The sequence below is a fragment of the Lepidochelys olivacea genome (genome assembly GCF_965140295.1).
Source record: "Lepidochelys olivacea isolate rLepOli2 genome assembly, chromosome: 23".
NCBI classification, from domain to species: domain Eukaryota; kingdom Metazoa; phylum Chordata; order Testudines; family Cheloniidae; genus Lepidochelys; species Lepidochelys olivacea.
The window spans coordinates 7,813,040-7,828,320 of NC_140433.1; the positions used below are offsets into that span (position 1 = coordinate 7,813,040).

The window sequence follows — 15,281 nt, forward strand, 5'->3', positions numbered from 1 at the left end:
CTTGCAGCTGGTCCGTGCTAAATTGTGAACTGTGCTCTGGCCTCCCAGAGCGGGGCAATGGGAGAGGGTGGGGCTGGCGCAAGGCCCTCCTGGATTGCGGCTCACGCGTACGGGGTCCCAATGCTATAGAGCTCTGTGCCGGGGCAACGCTTTGTGGGGGTTTCGCAGCTCCTCTCTCCAAGGCTGTGTGGGAGCAGCTGCTGCAGAGAATCCCAGGCCTGATTCCCCCCACGCTGGGTCTCCTGAATGGCCTCTGCCCTGGGGGGCTCCAGTCCTCACCGAATGTCTCCTGCTGACTCTCCAGCAGCTGCACGGCAGGTGTCCTAAGGCACCTCTAGTCCTCTCCAGAGCTCAGGGGGACTGTCCTGGCATCAGGCTGTTGCTGGCACCCAGTGCCGAGAGGCTGAACAACAGCTTGAGTGGTTCATTTCCCGGTGTGCTACACCCAGTAATCACAATGGGGTGGAGAAGCAGAAAAGTTTATTTGAAGCTTCAAATAGGTACAGGGAGATTTGAATCTCAAATCCTGTACACAGAGCAGGAAGTTACACAGGCTTTTATACATCCTTTTTCCCAACATACTTATCCAATAGCAAGCTGCCCCAAGTATCCATATAGCCAGCCAATCCAGTTCCCAGCTATTTCCCTGATTCTCTGTATCATTTGTTCAACTCTACATAAAGCTGCTTTATTCAGCATTGTTCTTCCATATCTGCCCTGTGTGGCCTTGCTTAGTTTCAGGCAGTCTGACTCTGCAGCATATTGTTGCAGATCCTCAGCATAACTGCTGTGTGTGCCTCCAGGCAGGGGGGGCCAAGGACACTTGGGCCTAGTACGCAGAGCTGCTGCAAGTGCCTCCAGGCGGGAGGGGGGGCCAAGGACACCTGGGCCTAGTGCGAGGGGGCTTCATCGCCACTCGTGGTCTTCCATCCCCTCGAGTTACCTAGCGGCCATGCCCCAGTCTGCCTAACAACTCCCCTCTTTGAGAACACTCAACAGCCTTGGCTCTGAGTTTTCTCACTTGGGCTACTTATTTCTTTACAATATGACTTTGCATAAGCACTTTGTGATAGCCCTGAAGAGAATGACTTATTAACTTTCGCAAAAGGGCCCTGACACATGATACCGCACAGCATAATACCAGTAATACAAGCAATACAGGAAAGAGAAGTTTCAATAGCAGGCTAAATAAACCACCAAGCCAAGACGACAAACCCCAGCCTGAAAACAAGGTTTGCAACCAATCGTTCTCTGGGGCAGTATAGGCAACCTGTGCTCCGGCTCGGGCATGGGCCTCAGCCTGTACCATCTTTTCATAGATCTCATAACTGCTATCATTTACAGATAGACACCATCGGGGCGCGACGAGGGCACAAACCCCTCCTTGGGATGCCAAGAGATAGTCCAAAGCCAACCTGTTTTGGAGGGAAAACGTCCTGAGCTGCTGTACCTCTTTATTTAATGTTTTTACTGCTGACCCTAAATCACTAACCGAGTCCTCTAACTCTAAGGCCACTTTCTCAAGTACCATCTGCAGCCTTATAGTATAGCGGCCTATGCATGCCATGGCTGGTCCGGTAAACAGTGGCGCTATTCCCAGTACAGAGCACCCTACAAGCTTCTCGGTTGTGAGGGGATTCTTCATCTTGCCCTCCAATGCCTTAGTCAGTCACCGCAGGGTCTTTTCTCATGACTCAACAGAGGTGTCTCGGGCATTTCTAATCTTTCCTTTGGGCAGTGTGGCAGTTATGGAAAGATGAGGAACTCCATGAGCTATATAACAGCTACCTGTCCAGTTGGCTGGCAGCACCTTGTAAGCCTTTCGGCCACATACAAAATAGTGACCCTGTAGGGCCCAGTAAGGACTGTTTCTTAAGAGGATTCCTGGGATATTTAAGGCTGCTTTGGCGGCTTTTTTAAACAATTTATATGCCCCTAAGGGGGCATCTTATTTTTTTGATTGGGTACAAGTGGGGGCATTTCTAATTGTGCCGTTCAAATTACACTCGCCATAGGGACCACTACAAACCCACCATTGGCTTGCTACATTGGAGATATTAACTGGACGGCAAGTTATATTTCCAAACTTTTCTTTTGTGGTACGATTATTTGTAAGAGTTTCCCTAAAAGGGGAGGAACCATTACACCCACACTGCTGGCTTCCCCTTTTGGTCTTTATCCAATACCCATCAGCCCACTGTGTAATAACACAGGAGCTCTTTCCCACAGGATGCCCATAGGGATCAGATTGGTTTTGGGTAAAACATAACACTCCCTCAGTGAGTACTGCAACTGAATACTCCTGGTCCTGATAGGTGGCTTGCTGTAAAGAGGTCTTGTTCCAGAACGGTGAGTCCGTTCTTTCCTGCTCTTTGGTGGTGGCTAATTCTGCTAGGGTCAAGGGCAGCATGTCAAGGGGCATTCCCGTTTTGGGGGATAGTGGAGTTGGAGCACATACCCAGCAATCAGTCTGGTTTGTTAAATTAGCAACATGGTGCGCAAGCAAAACAAAGGAGTTATGCTCCCGATATGCACAGTTTGGAAATACCAATACAGAGAATAACAATGTTACCCAATTAATTATGACCAGAGTCTTCCCAACCCAGGATCTCCAATACCTGGGTGGGCCCATTTTAGCATTAAGGTGCCCGCTATTTGTGTCTTTTAAACAGTAGCCCGAGATCGTCACTAGATGAGGAGTCAGCAGGTTGGACGGTCCACTGTTCTGCTGACGAGGGGGCAGGTACTGCCTTCAGACGAGAGTGATGGATCCAGTTCTTGTGTCCCTCGATCTTTGCCACTGTATGGGAGATCAGCAGGACGGTATAGGGTCCTTTCCACTTTTCCTGGAGAGGCTCGTCTTTCCAGGTGCGAACAAGCACAGAGTTACCGGGCTGTAAGGAGTGGACGGGAGAGTCCAAGCGGAGAGGCTGGGAATCCTTGGTATACCTGTGAAGAGACAAGAGACCAGCAGACAGGGAACACATATACTGTGACAAAAAAACATTACCCAACTCCCATTCCCCTGACAGAACCGGGGTGCCATTCATAGGCCATGCCCTTCCAAACATAATTTCAAAGGGACTGAGCCCTAATCTACCCTTTGGGAGAACGCGGATACGGAGTAGGACGAGGGGCAAAGCATCAGGCCATCGCAGTGAGGCTTCTTGGCACGCTTTTGAGAGATGCCGTTTAAGGGTCTGATTGGTACGCTCCACTACACCACTGGCTTGCGGTCTCCAGGGCGTATGGAGTTTCCAGGGGATCTGTAAGGCATGTGAGATGCTTTGAATGATTTTTGACGTGAAGTGTGTCCCACTGTCAGATTCCATCCACAGGGGGAGTCCAAAGCGAGGAATGATCTCCCTAACAAACTTGAGGGCCACTGTCCTGGCAGTGCAGTTACAGCATGGGAAGGCTTCTGGCCATCCGCTGAACCGATCCACTATAACAAGGAGATATTTGAACCCTTGGGTCCGGGGAAACTCGGTAAAGTCTATTTGCCACACTTGTCCAGGGCCCGGAGTGGGTTTTAGGGCAGCTGGTGGCACAGGATGTCCCAGTCGGGGGTTATTCTTTTGGCAGACTAAGCAGTCTGCCTGTACCTGGGCAGCCAGGGGTCGGAGTCCGGAAGTGATAAAGTATTTTCCCATTAGCTGGATAAGTGCTTCCCTGCCAGCATGAGTGGTTTGATGTAGTTTCTGCAGCACTGGCTGGATTAGGCCCTTTAGTAAGAGGATTTTCCCTTCTGGGGAATGGAGCCATCCCTCCTTTTCCCGGAGACTGAGTTTGTCAGTTAGCTGTCTCTCCTCCCCAGAGTACTGAGGGGTTGGAAGCTCCCCTACTGATGGGATAAGGGCATGCATATGGGCGTTCTCAGCCTGAGGGGATGGCAGGGTGGCAGCATGCTTAGCTTTTCTATTTGCCCGGGCGTTACCTCTGGCCACATCTTGATCCTCCCTTTGATGGGCTTTACAGTGTACCACCGCCACTTCCAAGGGGAGTTGTACGGCTTCTAGGAGCCGGAGGATTTGGGGTCCGTACTTGACTGGGGAGCCTTGGGCTGTCAGCATTCCCCTTTGCTTCCATAGGCCAGCATGAGCATGCAGCACACCAAAAGCATATTTTGAATCAGTAAAAATGTTGACCCGCTTTCCTTTTGACAGTTCAAGTGCACGGGTCAGGGCTATTAGTTCAGCAAGCTGGGCAGAGGTCCCAGCAGGCAAACCTTCAGCTTCCACAGTGTCATGGAGCGTCACAACAGCATAACCCGCCCTCCTTTGCCCATCTATTACAGTACTGCTACCATCAGTGTACCACTCATAATCTGCATTTGGGAGGGGTACATCCTTTAAATCCGGATGGCTGGAGTACTGGACATCTATGATCTCTAAACAGTCATGTTTCTGTTCCTCTGTTTCTAGCAAGAGGGTGGCGGATTAAGGGAGGGGCAAGGCTGTAAGGTGACTTCAGAGTTCTCTAACAGCTTAGCCTGGTACCGAGCAATCCGAGCCTGGGTGAGCCAAAGCCCTCCCTTTGCATCCAATAAGGCTCGGATCATATGGGGAGTATAGATTTGCATAACCCCTCCCAATGTTAGCTTCTCCGCTTCCTCAAGCACTAGGGCAGTAGCTGCGACCGCCCGTAAACATGCCGGCCAACCCTTTGCAACCTGATCGAATTGCTTAGATAAATAAGTCAGGGGATGTCTCCATGCTCCTAACAGCTGTGTGAGCACTCCTAGGGCCACCCCCCTTCGTTCATGTACATACAACTGAAACGGCTTAGAGAGATCTGGCAGGTCCAGAGCTGGGGCTTCCATCAATTTTCTTTTCAGGATTTTAAATGCCCTGTCAGCCTTTGGAGTCCAATAGAAGGGGTCATGATCCGCTCCTTTTACACAGTCGTACAGGGGTTTAGCCCACAGTCCATACTCTGGGATCCATATCCTGCAAAAGCCTGCCATACCCAGAAATGTCCTGAGCCGCTTACAATTACTTGGAGAGGAACTTGACAGATAGCTTCCTTTCTTTTTTTTTTTTTTTTCCGCTTGAACGCTGACGCTCCCCTTGCCTTAGCTGTAACCTGATCCCTCTCCACCTCAGACAACAGGGTTCTCAGGAGGATATTACAGTCGTCTCAATCGGCTTGTGACTACTGAGGCACCCCTCAAAGACTGAAATAAACCTGCTTGGGTTCGTTGAGAATTCCCCAGCCTGTGTTTTAAAAGCTGCTAAGTCTATTGGATTGAATGGCACATGGATGTAAACTTGCATAGTGGTAGCCTGACGTCCGTCTGCCCCTGGGCAAGCCACAACAGTCTCGGTAAGCAAAGGATAGAGTCCCACTGAGGGGGCAATCTCTATAACCCGAGGCATCCTACCCTTATAAGGTGGGGATGTGGGGGCCGAAGGGGACACCGGCTCTGCCATTACAGTGGGGGTGGGGGTCTGGGGACTAACATTAGCTACTACCGAACCAGTCGGAGTCAAATTACAACTTTGCAGAATTACAGCTCTTTTCTATTTCTTAAAGCCATAAACGCTTGTGCATACAAGTATTCATTCCATTTACCCATTCACTGACAAAACAAAACTAATTGGAGGATCGTGTTGTAATTAATTGACCCTCCTGGTGGCCACCACTCCTGGTCCTCTAGTTGATATTGAGGCCAGTCAACTGTACAGAATCGTTTTAATTGGCTCTTAGTCATTGGATCCGCACCAAATACCTTCCAGTTTGCTAGAATGCACTCTAGGGGCGTACACCGTGCCCTAACCTCTGAGCTCTGTCCCTGTCCCATACCTACAGGGTAACTCTGGGCGTCCCCAGGTTCCAACAGAGCATATAATCCGGATTTTAAAAGGTTCCTACCTTATCCAAGGGACCGGTTCTTCACCGTGGCCTGCAGCTGCTCCTCCCCCACATCTAAGGGACCGGTTCTTCACCGCTGTCCACAACTGCTTCTCCACTATATGAGTGCGTTGCACCGTTGTGCCCTCCGGGGTCGATCAAATCGTGTCTCCTCCGAGGCCCCTGATGAACTCACCGGTGCACGCTGGGCGTCGGTTCTCGCCGCAATCCTCGACCTCCAGGAGGGGTCTGGGCAAGGCTAAATTGCAGCCTCGTCGCCCACCCAGGGATGCCAAAAGCTGTTGCCGGCACCCAGTGCCAAGAGGCTAAACAACAGCTGAAGTTGGTTCGTTAACCAGTGTGCTACACCCAATAATCACAACGGGGTGGAGAAGCAGAAAAGTTTATTTGAAGCTTCAAAAAGGTACAGGGAGATTTGAATCTCAAATCCTGTACCCAGAGCAGGAAGTTACACAGGCTTTTATACATTCTTTTTCCCAGCATATTTTTACCAATAGCAAGCTGCCCCAAGTATCCATATAGCCAGCCAATCCAGTTCCCAGCTAGTTCCCTGGTTCTCTGTATCATTTGTTCAACTCTACATAAAGCTGCTTTATTCAGCATTGTTCTTCCATATCTGCCCTGTGTGGCCTTGCTTAGTTTCAGGCAGTCTGACTCTGCAGCATATTGTTGCAGATCCTCAGCATAACTGCTGTGTGTGCCTCCAGGCGGGGGGGCCAAGGACACTTGGGCCTAGTACGCAGAGCTGCTGCGAGTACCTCCAGGTGGGAGCGGGGGCCAAGGACACCTGGGCCTAGTGCGAGGGGGCTTCATCGCCACTCGTGGTCTTCCATCCCCTCGAGTTACCTAGCGGCCATGCCCCAGTGTCCCCAACACAAGGACACCTGGGCCTAGTGCGAGGGGGCTTCATCGACACTCGTGGTCTTCCATCCCCTCGAGTTACCTAGTGGCCATGCCCCAGTGTCCCCAACGGGACTGTCCTGGTGAATGGAACAATGGATCCGGGCAGCTGGAGAATGCCTGTTCCCCCGGCAACCTCAGTGCCATTCCCTCTGGAAGTGATGGTGTCAGCGAAGGTGGGGAGGTGGTCAGGCCTCGGGGTTGGAGCTGGACTCAGGAGGCCGGGGCGTGGGTGGAGCGAGGCTGCTGCTGTGAGACTGAAATACTTGCTCTGGGAGTCACGGGCCTGTTCCTGGCTTGTGGATTGGCGGGAGCCCGGCACAGGAGGGACTCAGGGCCTGACACATGGCTCCAGGGGGCGCTTGGCTCCCGGCCCCGCTGGGCACTGACAGGCCAGGTGCAGGGGGCCAGGCGCAGCACCAGGGAGGACATTGGGGAGGCAGGAGCGCTGAGGTGGGGCTGAGTGGGCAGGTGCTGAGGAGCTGCGGCCGGCTGGCCAGCAGGGAGGAGGAGCAGCACCCAGCTGTGGAGAGCCCAGCTTCAGCTCCACACGGGGCGCGGCCAGAGCCTGGCAGGTGGCTGGCTGAAGTGGCACTTTGTGATCTGGCGCAGGCGGGAGCTGGCTCCCCACATCCGAACGCTCTGCAGCGCCGGCGGATTCACATCTAAACCCGGATCTGGCTCCCAATTCACAGCTGGCCCCTCCCCCCGTTCTGGAGTGGCTGAGACTCCAGCGCTCTGTGGAAGAGGCCAACAAATGCCAGCTCCTGGGGTGGGCTTCCCCCAGAGACAACCCCGTGCTGGGAAGGGAGGTTCCAAGAGCCGGCAGCTCCACCACTCACACTCCCAGCTTCCTGGGAATGAGCCAGGAGCAGAGTCCCAGTCCCCGTCCCCTGGCATTAATCCAGGGACTCCGCACTGGGGATGTGCACCTGGCAGCATGCAGCCTCCTGAGAACACACAGGCCAGGGTGCAGGGCGAGGGCTCCCAGAGAGAAACAGCAGGAGGGCAATGCTGGGAACCCCCAGGCTGTCTTCAGCTCAAGCATGAGGGCACCCCAGCATCCTGGAGAGCAGGAATCTAGCTTCAGCTCAGCCTTTATGTCCCCCTGTTCTCTGTGCTAGATAGGTTGGTCTCCCGGAGGGACGAAAGTGCCCATCAGGAGTTCCTGGCTTATGCAACGTCAGTTTCCCGCTCTTGTGAAAAAAACAGTGACTTCCCTTACACAGGAGCTGGTGTTCTTCAGGCTGGGCTGGGCCTGTACACGTTCCTCTGTAAGGGTGTGTGCACCCAGGGCCCGTGAGTCGCAGACGTTTGCCAATGAACAGTTGCCAACAGACGTTTGCCCCCTGCTCTCCCTGTGTGCTCAGGGACCGCCATCAAAAGGGCACGTCTGCCACCTCCCTCTCAAGTCCTTTGCACCTGCATACTGCCAGGGGAACATCCCCATTTCTACTGAGGCCTCAGGGACATGGTTTATGATGAACCAGCTGGAGTTGATCTCTTCCCCCCCCCTCCCGGCGTGTTGCACCCCTACGGCTAGCTGGGGATCCAAACTGACACTCCCCGGTTTGAGCCCCTGCCTAGCCAGGCCTCCCCCCAGGCAGTTGTTGGCCCTGAACTCCTGCAGGCAGCCATGACACACAGGTGCTTGGGGGCTTGAGAGAAGGGCTATCACCAGCTGAATGACCCCTGCCTGTATGGTGGGGACTGAGGCCACTTTGCCAGCAGGTGCCCCCCAAGTCCTGTGCTATGCTGAGTCTGGGGAGATGGGCAGGTTCAGCCTCATTAGAAGGGATCGGCCAGACAGAAAGGCAGAATCGGGTCCCCGCACGGAGCCCCTCTACTACCTGCCTGTGTCCGAACCACCAGGACAGTGGCCAATCCCACCTTCAGGTCAGGTTCCAGCGTCGGGCCCTCTCCATACCCACAGCGTGTGGCACCCAGCATGCGCCGATAGACTCCGGTACATGCAGTAAGTTCACAGACACTAGAAACTGCCTAACACCAGGCTGGGGGCTGGGGATGTGTAGGGTACAGAGCACAGCACCCTCTAAGGCCAGGCAGGAGGGCTGGGAAATGCATATGATACAGAGCACAGCGCCCTCTAACACCTGGCAGGGGGGCTGAGAGATGGGGGGTGTAGGGTACAGAGCACAGCGCCCCCTAACGCCGGCCAGGGGCCCTGGAAGCTGGGGGAATATGTAGGATCCGGAGCACAGCATCCCCTAACACCAGGCTGGGGGGCAGGGAGAGGGGGGATATGTGGGGTACAGAGCACAGCGCCCCCTAACACCAGGACACGAGGTCTCGTCCATCTCAGGGCGGAAATGATCACACCCTTCGAATGGGGGATCTGCCACGGGCACTGGCAGGAACGCGCTGCTTTACATTAAGATTCTTTGGCTGATGGGCGAACCTCACCCCGCTCTGCGTTTCGAGTGTGAACAGCTGTCGATGGAAATCCAGACGGCAGAGATGGAGCAGGACTAACCGGGGTCACTGAGTCTCGCCCTCACCCCGTGTCTACACTGTACAAGGGTGGGAAATAGCAGGTGCCTTTTCTTGCTCTGATACGATTTTGGAGATGCCGACGCTTGCGACAGCTTTCTCCCTGTGTGGGTTCTGGGATCCAGGGGAGCCGTCTGTGTGCTCTGTACAGGACAAGGTGTGTAGATCGTTTATACCTCAATATATCACTGTAAATACAGTTATTTAATATATCAAATAAAAGCAGAACAATACATCAAAAAACATCAAAATGAAACAGAGGATTGCTATGTACAGGGGGGATTGTACGTGACTAGTTAACTGCTCGAGAGCTTTCATCACCGTGTACTTTCTGACAGGTTTCCGCGCCCTGTGTAGGGTTTACGTCCTGCCCTCCGTCCCCGTTTCCGGTCATGTACATTTTTGGTGCCGTTGGCCCTTTTGAACATTTCTTTTGTATTGTTTTCTGTGTTTAGCCGGGAGAAAGTTGCTTTCTTGTGTTTTGACATATTTAGAGAAAAAGTAAGAACAAGTAGAAAGAAAGGCTGTAAGGGGTTTGCGGCTCCCTCCCCGTCCATCAGGGTGGGAGACCACGCCCCTCGCTACGATACTTCCGGGGTACCTTGGTTCAGGGGAAAATTAGCCCAGTGTTAATGGTTCAGGCCTGCAGTCAGGCCGAGCAATGGTAGAGAGTCTGTTTGCCTGGGGCCCTCATTCAGGGCAGGGCTGCAGTCTAGTAGGGGCTCTGGCCTCCAGTCAGGCAGGCAGAGCAGTAGAAGGTCCATTTGCCTGGCCCTTGATCAGGGCGGGGCAGCAATCAAGTAGGGGGGCTCTGGCCTACAGTCCAGCAGAGCCGTCGCCGTCTAGGGGAGGTTAGCTCTCTGGTGGGAGAGTCAGCACAACCGTCTGGCGTCCTGATTCAGGCGGGTGCCAGACCAATGAGGCCTCCTGACAACCAGGTGGGGAACCTGCCACTCCTGATGGTGGCGTGGCGGTGGTAGGGGAACCCAGGCCTTCCCGCTCCACTGCGTCCCCACCCAGGGCCCTAAACAGCAGCGGAGTGGTCCGCCACTGGGTCAGCGGGGAAAATCCGATCACAACACGCTGGCCGGCTTGTAGTCAATAACACAGCTGAACCCGATTCGGCTGCCCTGGGCTCCTTCCTACACACCCATTCCGTGTGTACATGGGTTCCAGGGTTGTTGTTCGCTTCGCTGGGGTAGACGGCTAGTGGCAGCCCCACCAGCTCCTTGGAGTCCCCGGCGTCTGGCAGCGCCGGCAGCCCCTCTGGCTCTCTGTCAGGATAGCGCTCTCCATTAGGGGAGCAGGGAAAAGACGTCCTGCTCCTCCAGCAGTTCTCTCCCAACTCAGCTGGAGGGGCGGCCTTTTATAGTTCCGCTTCCTGTCCCACCCCTCTGCTTCTGGCAGGGTGGCATGCGGTGGGAGACAAGCCTGCTTTCTGCAACCCTCCTGCCCCCAACAACCCACTTCAGCGAGTCCCAAAATCAAATCCACTTACCAGGGGCCTCCTCTCCTCTTTGTGCTTCGCCAACATCCGGGGTAGAAAAGAGCTCCTGGCCGCAGGCATCTCTGACCTCCGAGTCATCTTCTGCCTCTGGGTCCCCCTCCACATCCTCGTCCAAGATTTCCTCCTCCTGGCTCGGTCCACTCTCAACTGACATGCGAGCCACCGAAGTATCCACAGTGGTGTTCGCAATGGAGGTGGGGTCGCCACGGAGTATCATGTCCAGCTCTTTGGAGAACCGGCAGCTCATAGGCGCAGCACCGGAGTGGCGGTTTGCCTCCCGCGCCCTGTGCTCGGCGTTCCGCAGCTCATTCGCTTTCATCCTAAACTGCCGTGTGTCCCGGTCATCGCCCCTTTCTGTCATGCATCGTGAAATCTGTCCGTAGGTGTAATGATGCTGGTACTGGCGGGACCCGACTGAGAGTGCCAGTTCAGGACAAACTGCTTCAAGCAGGGCAGTTACAGCCGAAGGCTGGGGGGTTTTTCACCTCTAAGGCAAACCAAACCAGCCAAACAGAGCAGACTTTGGTCTCACCCCACTGGCTCACCACAAGTCACACAAGCAATTCCCTTAGACGCTCCAGTTTCCCAGTATCACCAATTGTTATGGGGACAAATGGTTATGAAAACCAATACCCCAGGAAAAGAAAAAAGGCTCTCTTGATCCCAAAGGACCAAGCCCCAGACCCAGGTCAATATACAAATCAGATCTTGTCCCAAATCACGCTCTTGCCAATCCTTTAGAATCTAAAATCTAAAGGTTTTGTTCATAAAAGGAAAAAGCTATAGATGAGAGCTAGAATTGGTGAAATGGAATCAATGACATACAGTCATGACCAAGTTCTTGGTTCAGGCTTGCGGCAGCGACAGAATAAACTGCAGGTTCAAATCAAGTCTCTGGAGAACATCCACAGCTGGGATGCGTCTTTCAGTTCTTGGTTCAAAGCTTCAGTGTAGCAAAGTCCCTCCAGAGGGATGAAGCAGGACTGAAGACAAGATGGAGGAGCTGCAGCAGCTTTTTATATTCTCTTGCCATGTGGTCTTTCTTTCTTTGTCCCAAAGACAAGCTGTCCATCACGTGGCCTGGAAAAACCTCCGAGTTCTGTCCATAGGCAGGTCCCTGCACACTGTGCTGAGTCCCAAGGCTTGTCTGCCTTCTCTCAATGGGTCAATTGTGTAGCTGATGGTCCTTAATCGGTCATCAAGCAGGCTAGGCATTGCATCCGATGAAGTGAGCTGTAGCTCACAAAAGCTTATGCTCAAATAAATTTGTTAGTCTCTAAGGGCCACAAGTCCTCCTTTTCAACTTGTCTGGGGTGTCACCCAGAAGCATAGTACAAGTTTGAACCACAGACAGTGTCGAGTCAATACTTATAACTTAAAATACAAAAATGACACAAACATATAGAGAGCATAATCATAACCAGCAAACCATAACCTTGCCTTAGACACCTTATTTGACCCCCCTTTATACAAGATTTGGTGCCACTACAGGACCTTGGTTGCAACAATGATCTATATGGTCCCAGTTCAAGTCAATAACGTCACAGTAGGTATCATAATTGCTACGTCCGGAGTGCAGCTGGGACTGTACAGCCTCCTCTCCCCAAATGCTGATGAGGTCCAGCAGCTCGGCATAGCTCCAAGCAGGTGGATCGCCTGGTGCGTGGAGCAGGCCTGGCCACCTGGAAAGATGCGCTGCACTCATCACCGAGCAAACAGGAAGGGGACTGTCAAAATGGCAAAGGAGTTTACGGAGTGGGGATGATGGATGGTCACCTGAGGGCCGGGCAGTAGAGTTCAAACCGATGACCAGAGAGGTGAGAGCAGGCATTGTGGGACACCTCCCGGAGGCCAATCGCAGCGCCGTAATGGACCTCGGTGTCTACACTGGCACCGCAGCCTGTAGCCCCGGTGCAGAAAGTTTTTTAAACTGTGCGGTGCTTTTTTTAAAGCGCTGCAACTGCCCTGTTTCCGCGCCCTGAGTGGCGTGGCCGTGCGTACACCTCACCAGTTGCAGCGCAGAAAGCTGCTTTACCGCGCTGCAGCTTGCCAGCGTAGACAGGACCCGCCCTCTGTGGAGAAAGAAGTGGTTCGGGACTATTTAGCAAAGCTGGACGAGCACAAGTCCATGGGGCCGGATGTGTTGCATCCGAGAGTCCTAAAGGAGTAGACGGATGTGATTGCAGAGCCATTGGCCATTATCTTTGAAAACTCTTGGCGATCGGGGGAAGTCCCGGACGACTGGAAAAAGGCTAATGTAGTGCCCATCTTTAAAAAAGGGAAGAAGGAGGATCCTGGGAACTACAGGCCAGTCAGCCTCACCTCAGTCCCTGGAAAAATCGTGGAGCAGGTCCTCAAGGAATCAATTTTGAAGCACTTAGAGGAGAGGAAAGTGATCAGGAACAGTCAGCATGGATTCACCAAGGGCAAGTCATGCCTGACTAATCTAATTGCCTTCTATGACGCGATAACTGGCTCTGTGGATGAGGGGAAAGCGGTGGACGTGTTGTTCCTTGACTTTAGCAAAGCTTTTGACACTGTCTGCCACAGTATTCTTGCCAGCAAGTTAAAGAAGTATGGGCTGGATGAATGGACTATAAGGTGGACAGAAAGCTGGCTAGATTGTCGGGCTCAACGGGTAGTGCTCAATGGCTCCATGTCTAGTTGGCAGCCGGTATCAAGTGGAGTGTCCCAAGGGTCGGTCCTGTGGCTGGTTTTGTTCAATATCTCCATGAATGATCTGGAGGATGGTGTGGATTGCACCCTCAGCAAGTTTGCAGATGACACTGAACTGGGAGGAGAGGTAGATATGCTGGAGGGTGGGGATAGGATACAGAGGGCCCTAGACAAATTGGAGGATTGGGCCAAAAGAAATCTGATGAGGTTCAGCAAGGAGAAGTGCAGAGTCCTGCACTTAAAATGGAAGAATCCAATGCACCGCAACAGACTAGGGACCGAATGGCTCGGCAGCAGTTCTGCAGAAAAGGACCTAGGGGTTACAGTGGAGGAGAAGCTGGATATGAGTCAACAGTGTGCCCTTGTTGCCAAGAAGGCCAATGGCATTTTGGGATGTATAAGTAGGGGCATTGCCAGCAGATGGAGGGACGTGATCGTTCCCCTCTATTCGACACTGGTGAGGCCTCATCTGGAGTACTGTGTCCAGTTTTGGGCCCCACACTACAAGAAGGATGTGGAAAAATTGGAAAGAGTCCAGCGGAGGGCAACAAAAATGATAAGGGGTCTGGAACACATGACTTTTGAGGAGAGGCTGAGGGAACTTGGGATGTTTAGTCTGCAGAAGAGAAGAATGGGGGGGATTTGATAGCTGATTTCAACTACCTGAAAGGGGGTTCCAAAGAGGATGGCTCTAGACTGTTCTCAGTGGTAGCAGATGACAGAACAAGGAGTAATGGTCTCAAGTTGCAGTGGGGGAGATTTAGGTTGGATATTAGGAAAAACTTTTTCACTAGGAGGGTGGTGAAACACTGGAATGTGTTACCTAGGGAGGTGGTGGAATCTCCTTCCTTAGAAGTTTTTAAGGTCAGGCTTGACAAAGCCCTGGCTGGGATGATTTAGTCGGGGATCGGTCCTGCTTTGAGCAGGAGGTTGGACTAGATGACCTCCTGAGGTCCCTTCCAACCCTGATATTCTATGATTCTATGATTCTATGAAGGGTAAGTTCTCTTCCCCCTCCCCCTCCGCCCCCCCTGCAGCTTGCTATACTTTCCTTGTATAATGACAGGTTTCAGAGTAGCAGCCGTGTTAGTCTGTTTTCGCAAAAACAAAAGGAGGACTTGTGGCACCTTAGAGACCAACGCATTGGATGCTCATGAAAGCTTATGCTCAGATAAATTTGTTAGTCTCTAAGGTGCCACAAGGACTTCTTTTCTTTATACTTTCCTTGTCTCACTAACCAAAAAGGATCTCTTCCTGTTTTCTATGCTCTCCTTCTCTCACTAACCAAAAAAAGGATCTTTCCCACAGCTCTGTGTTCTGCTTAGTAACAAAAAAGGATCTTTCTCTCTCTTTCTGTTTTCTGTACTTTACACAGCCCTGTGTCACTGACACAGGATCTCTAGCTCATTTTTCGGCCGTGTGATTTCTTTCACCCGACCTTCTCAACCTTCCTTTAGAGTTTCCTCTTTTTTTTAATGAGCCTTTGCTTTTTAAAATTGATTTCAATTTTTTTACTCTTATTATTTTTTAGTCCCAACAACAATAACCTTTTACCACCGTCTTACTAATCTATAAAACACACTCCTCTCTCTTGTTGCTTTCTATAGTTTCCCCTCTTCCTTCTATTTAAAATCACCTTTCTTTCCTTTTTTCTTCTAAGGCGAAGCAATCTTTCTTTTTTTAAAACTCCTTTCCTTTAAAACTCCTTTAAGGCCTCTGTCATGAGGGGGCGTGGCCTCCTGCCCTGGCAGCCTGGGAGGGAGCTGCGAACACCCACTGGTGGGCAGAACCGGGACACCCATGGCAGCAGAGG

The 15,281-nt window shown here is 52.4% G+C and overlaps 1 long non-coding RNA gene across 1 annotated transcript; it reads right to left on the bottom strand.

Annotated features, from left to right (window-relative positions):
• Positions 1-463: 463 nt before the first annotated feature.
• Positions 464-7,411, bottom strand: LOC311511608. Its single transcript, XR_014709307.1, has 2 exons — positions 5,875-7,411; positions 464-2,949 (listed from the first exon to the last, which is right to left on the bottom strand). It is a non-coding gene; the product is annotated as an uncharacterized lncRNA (long non-coding RNA).
• Between the last annotated feature and the right edge of the window lie 7,870 nt (positions 7,412-15,281).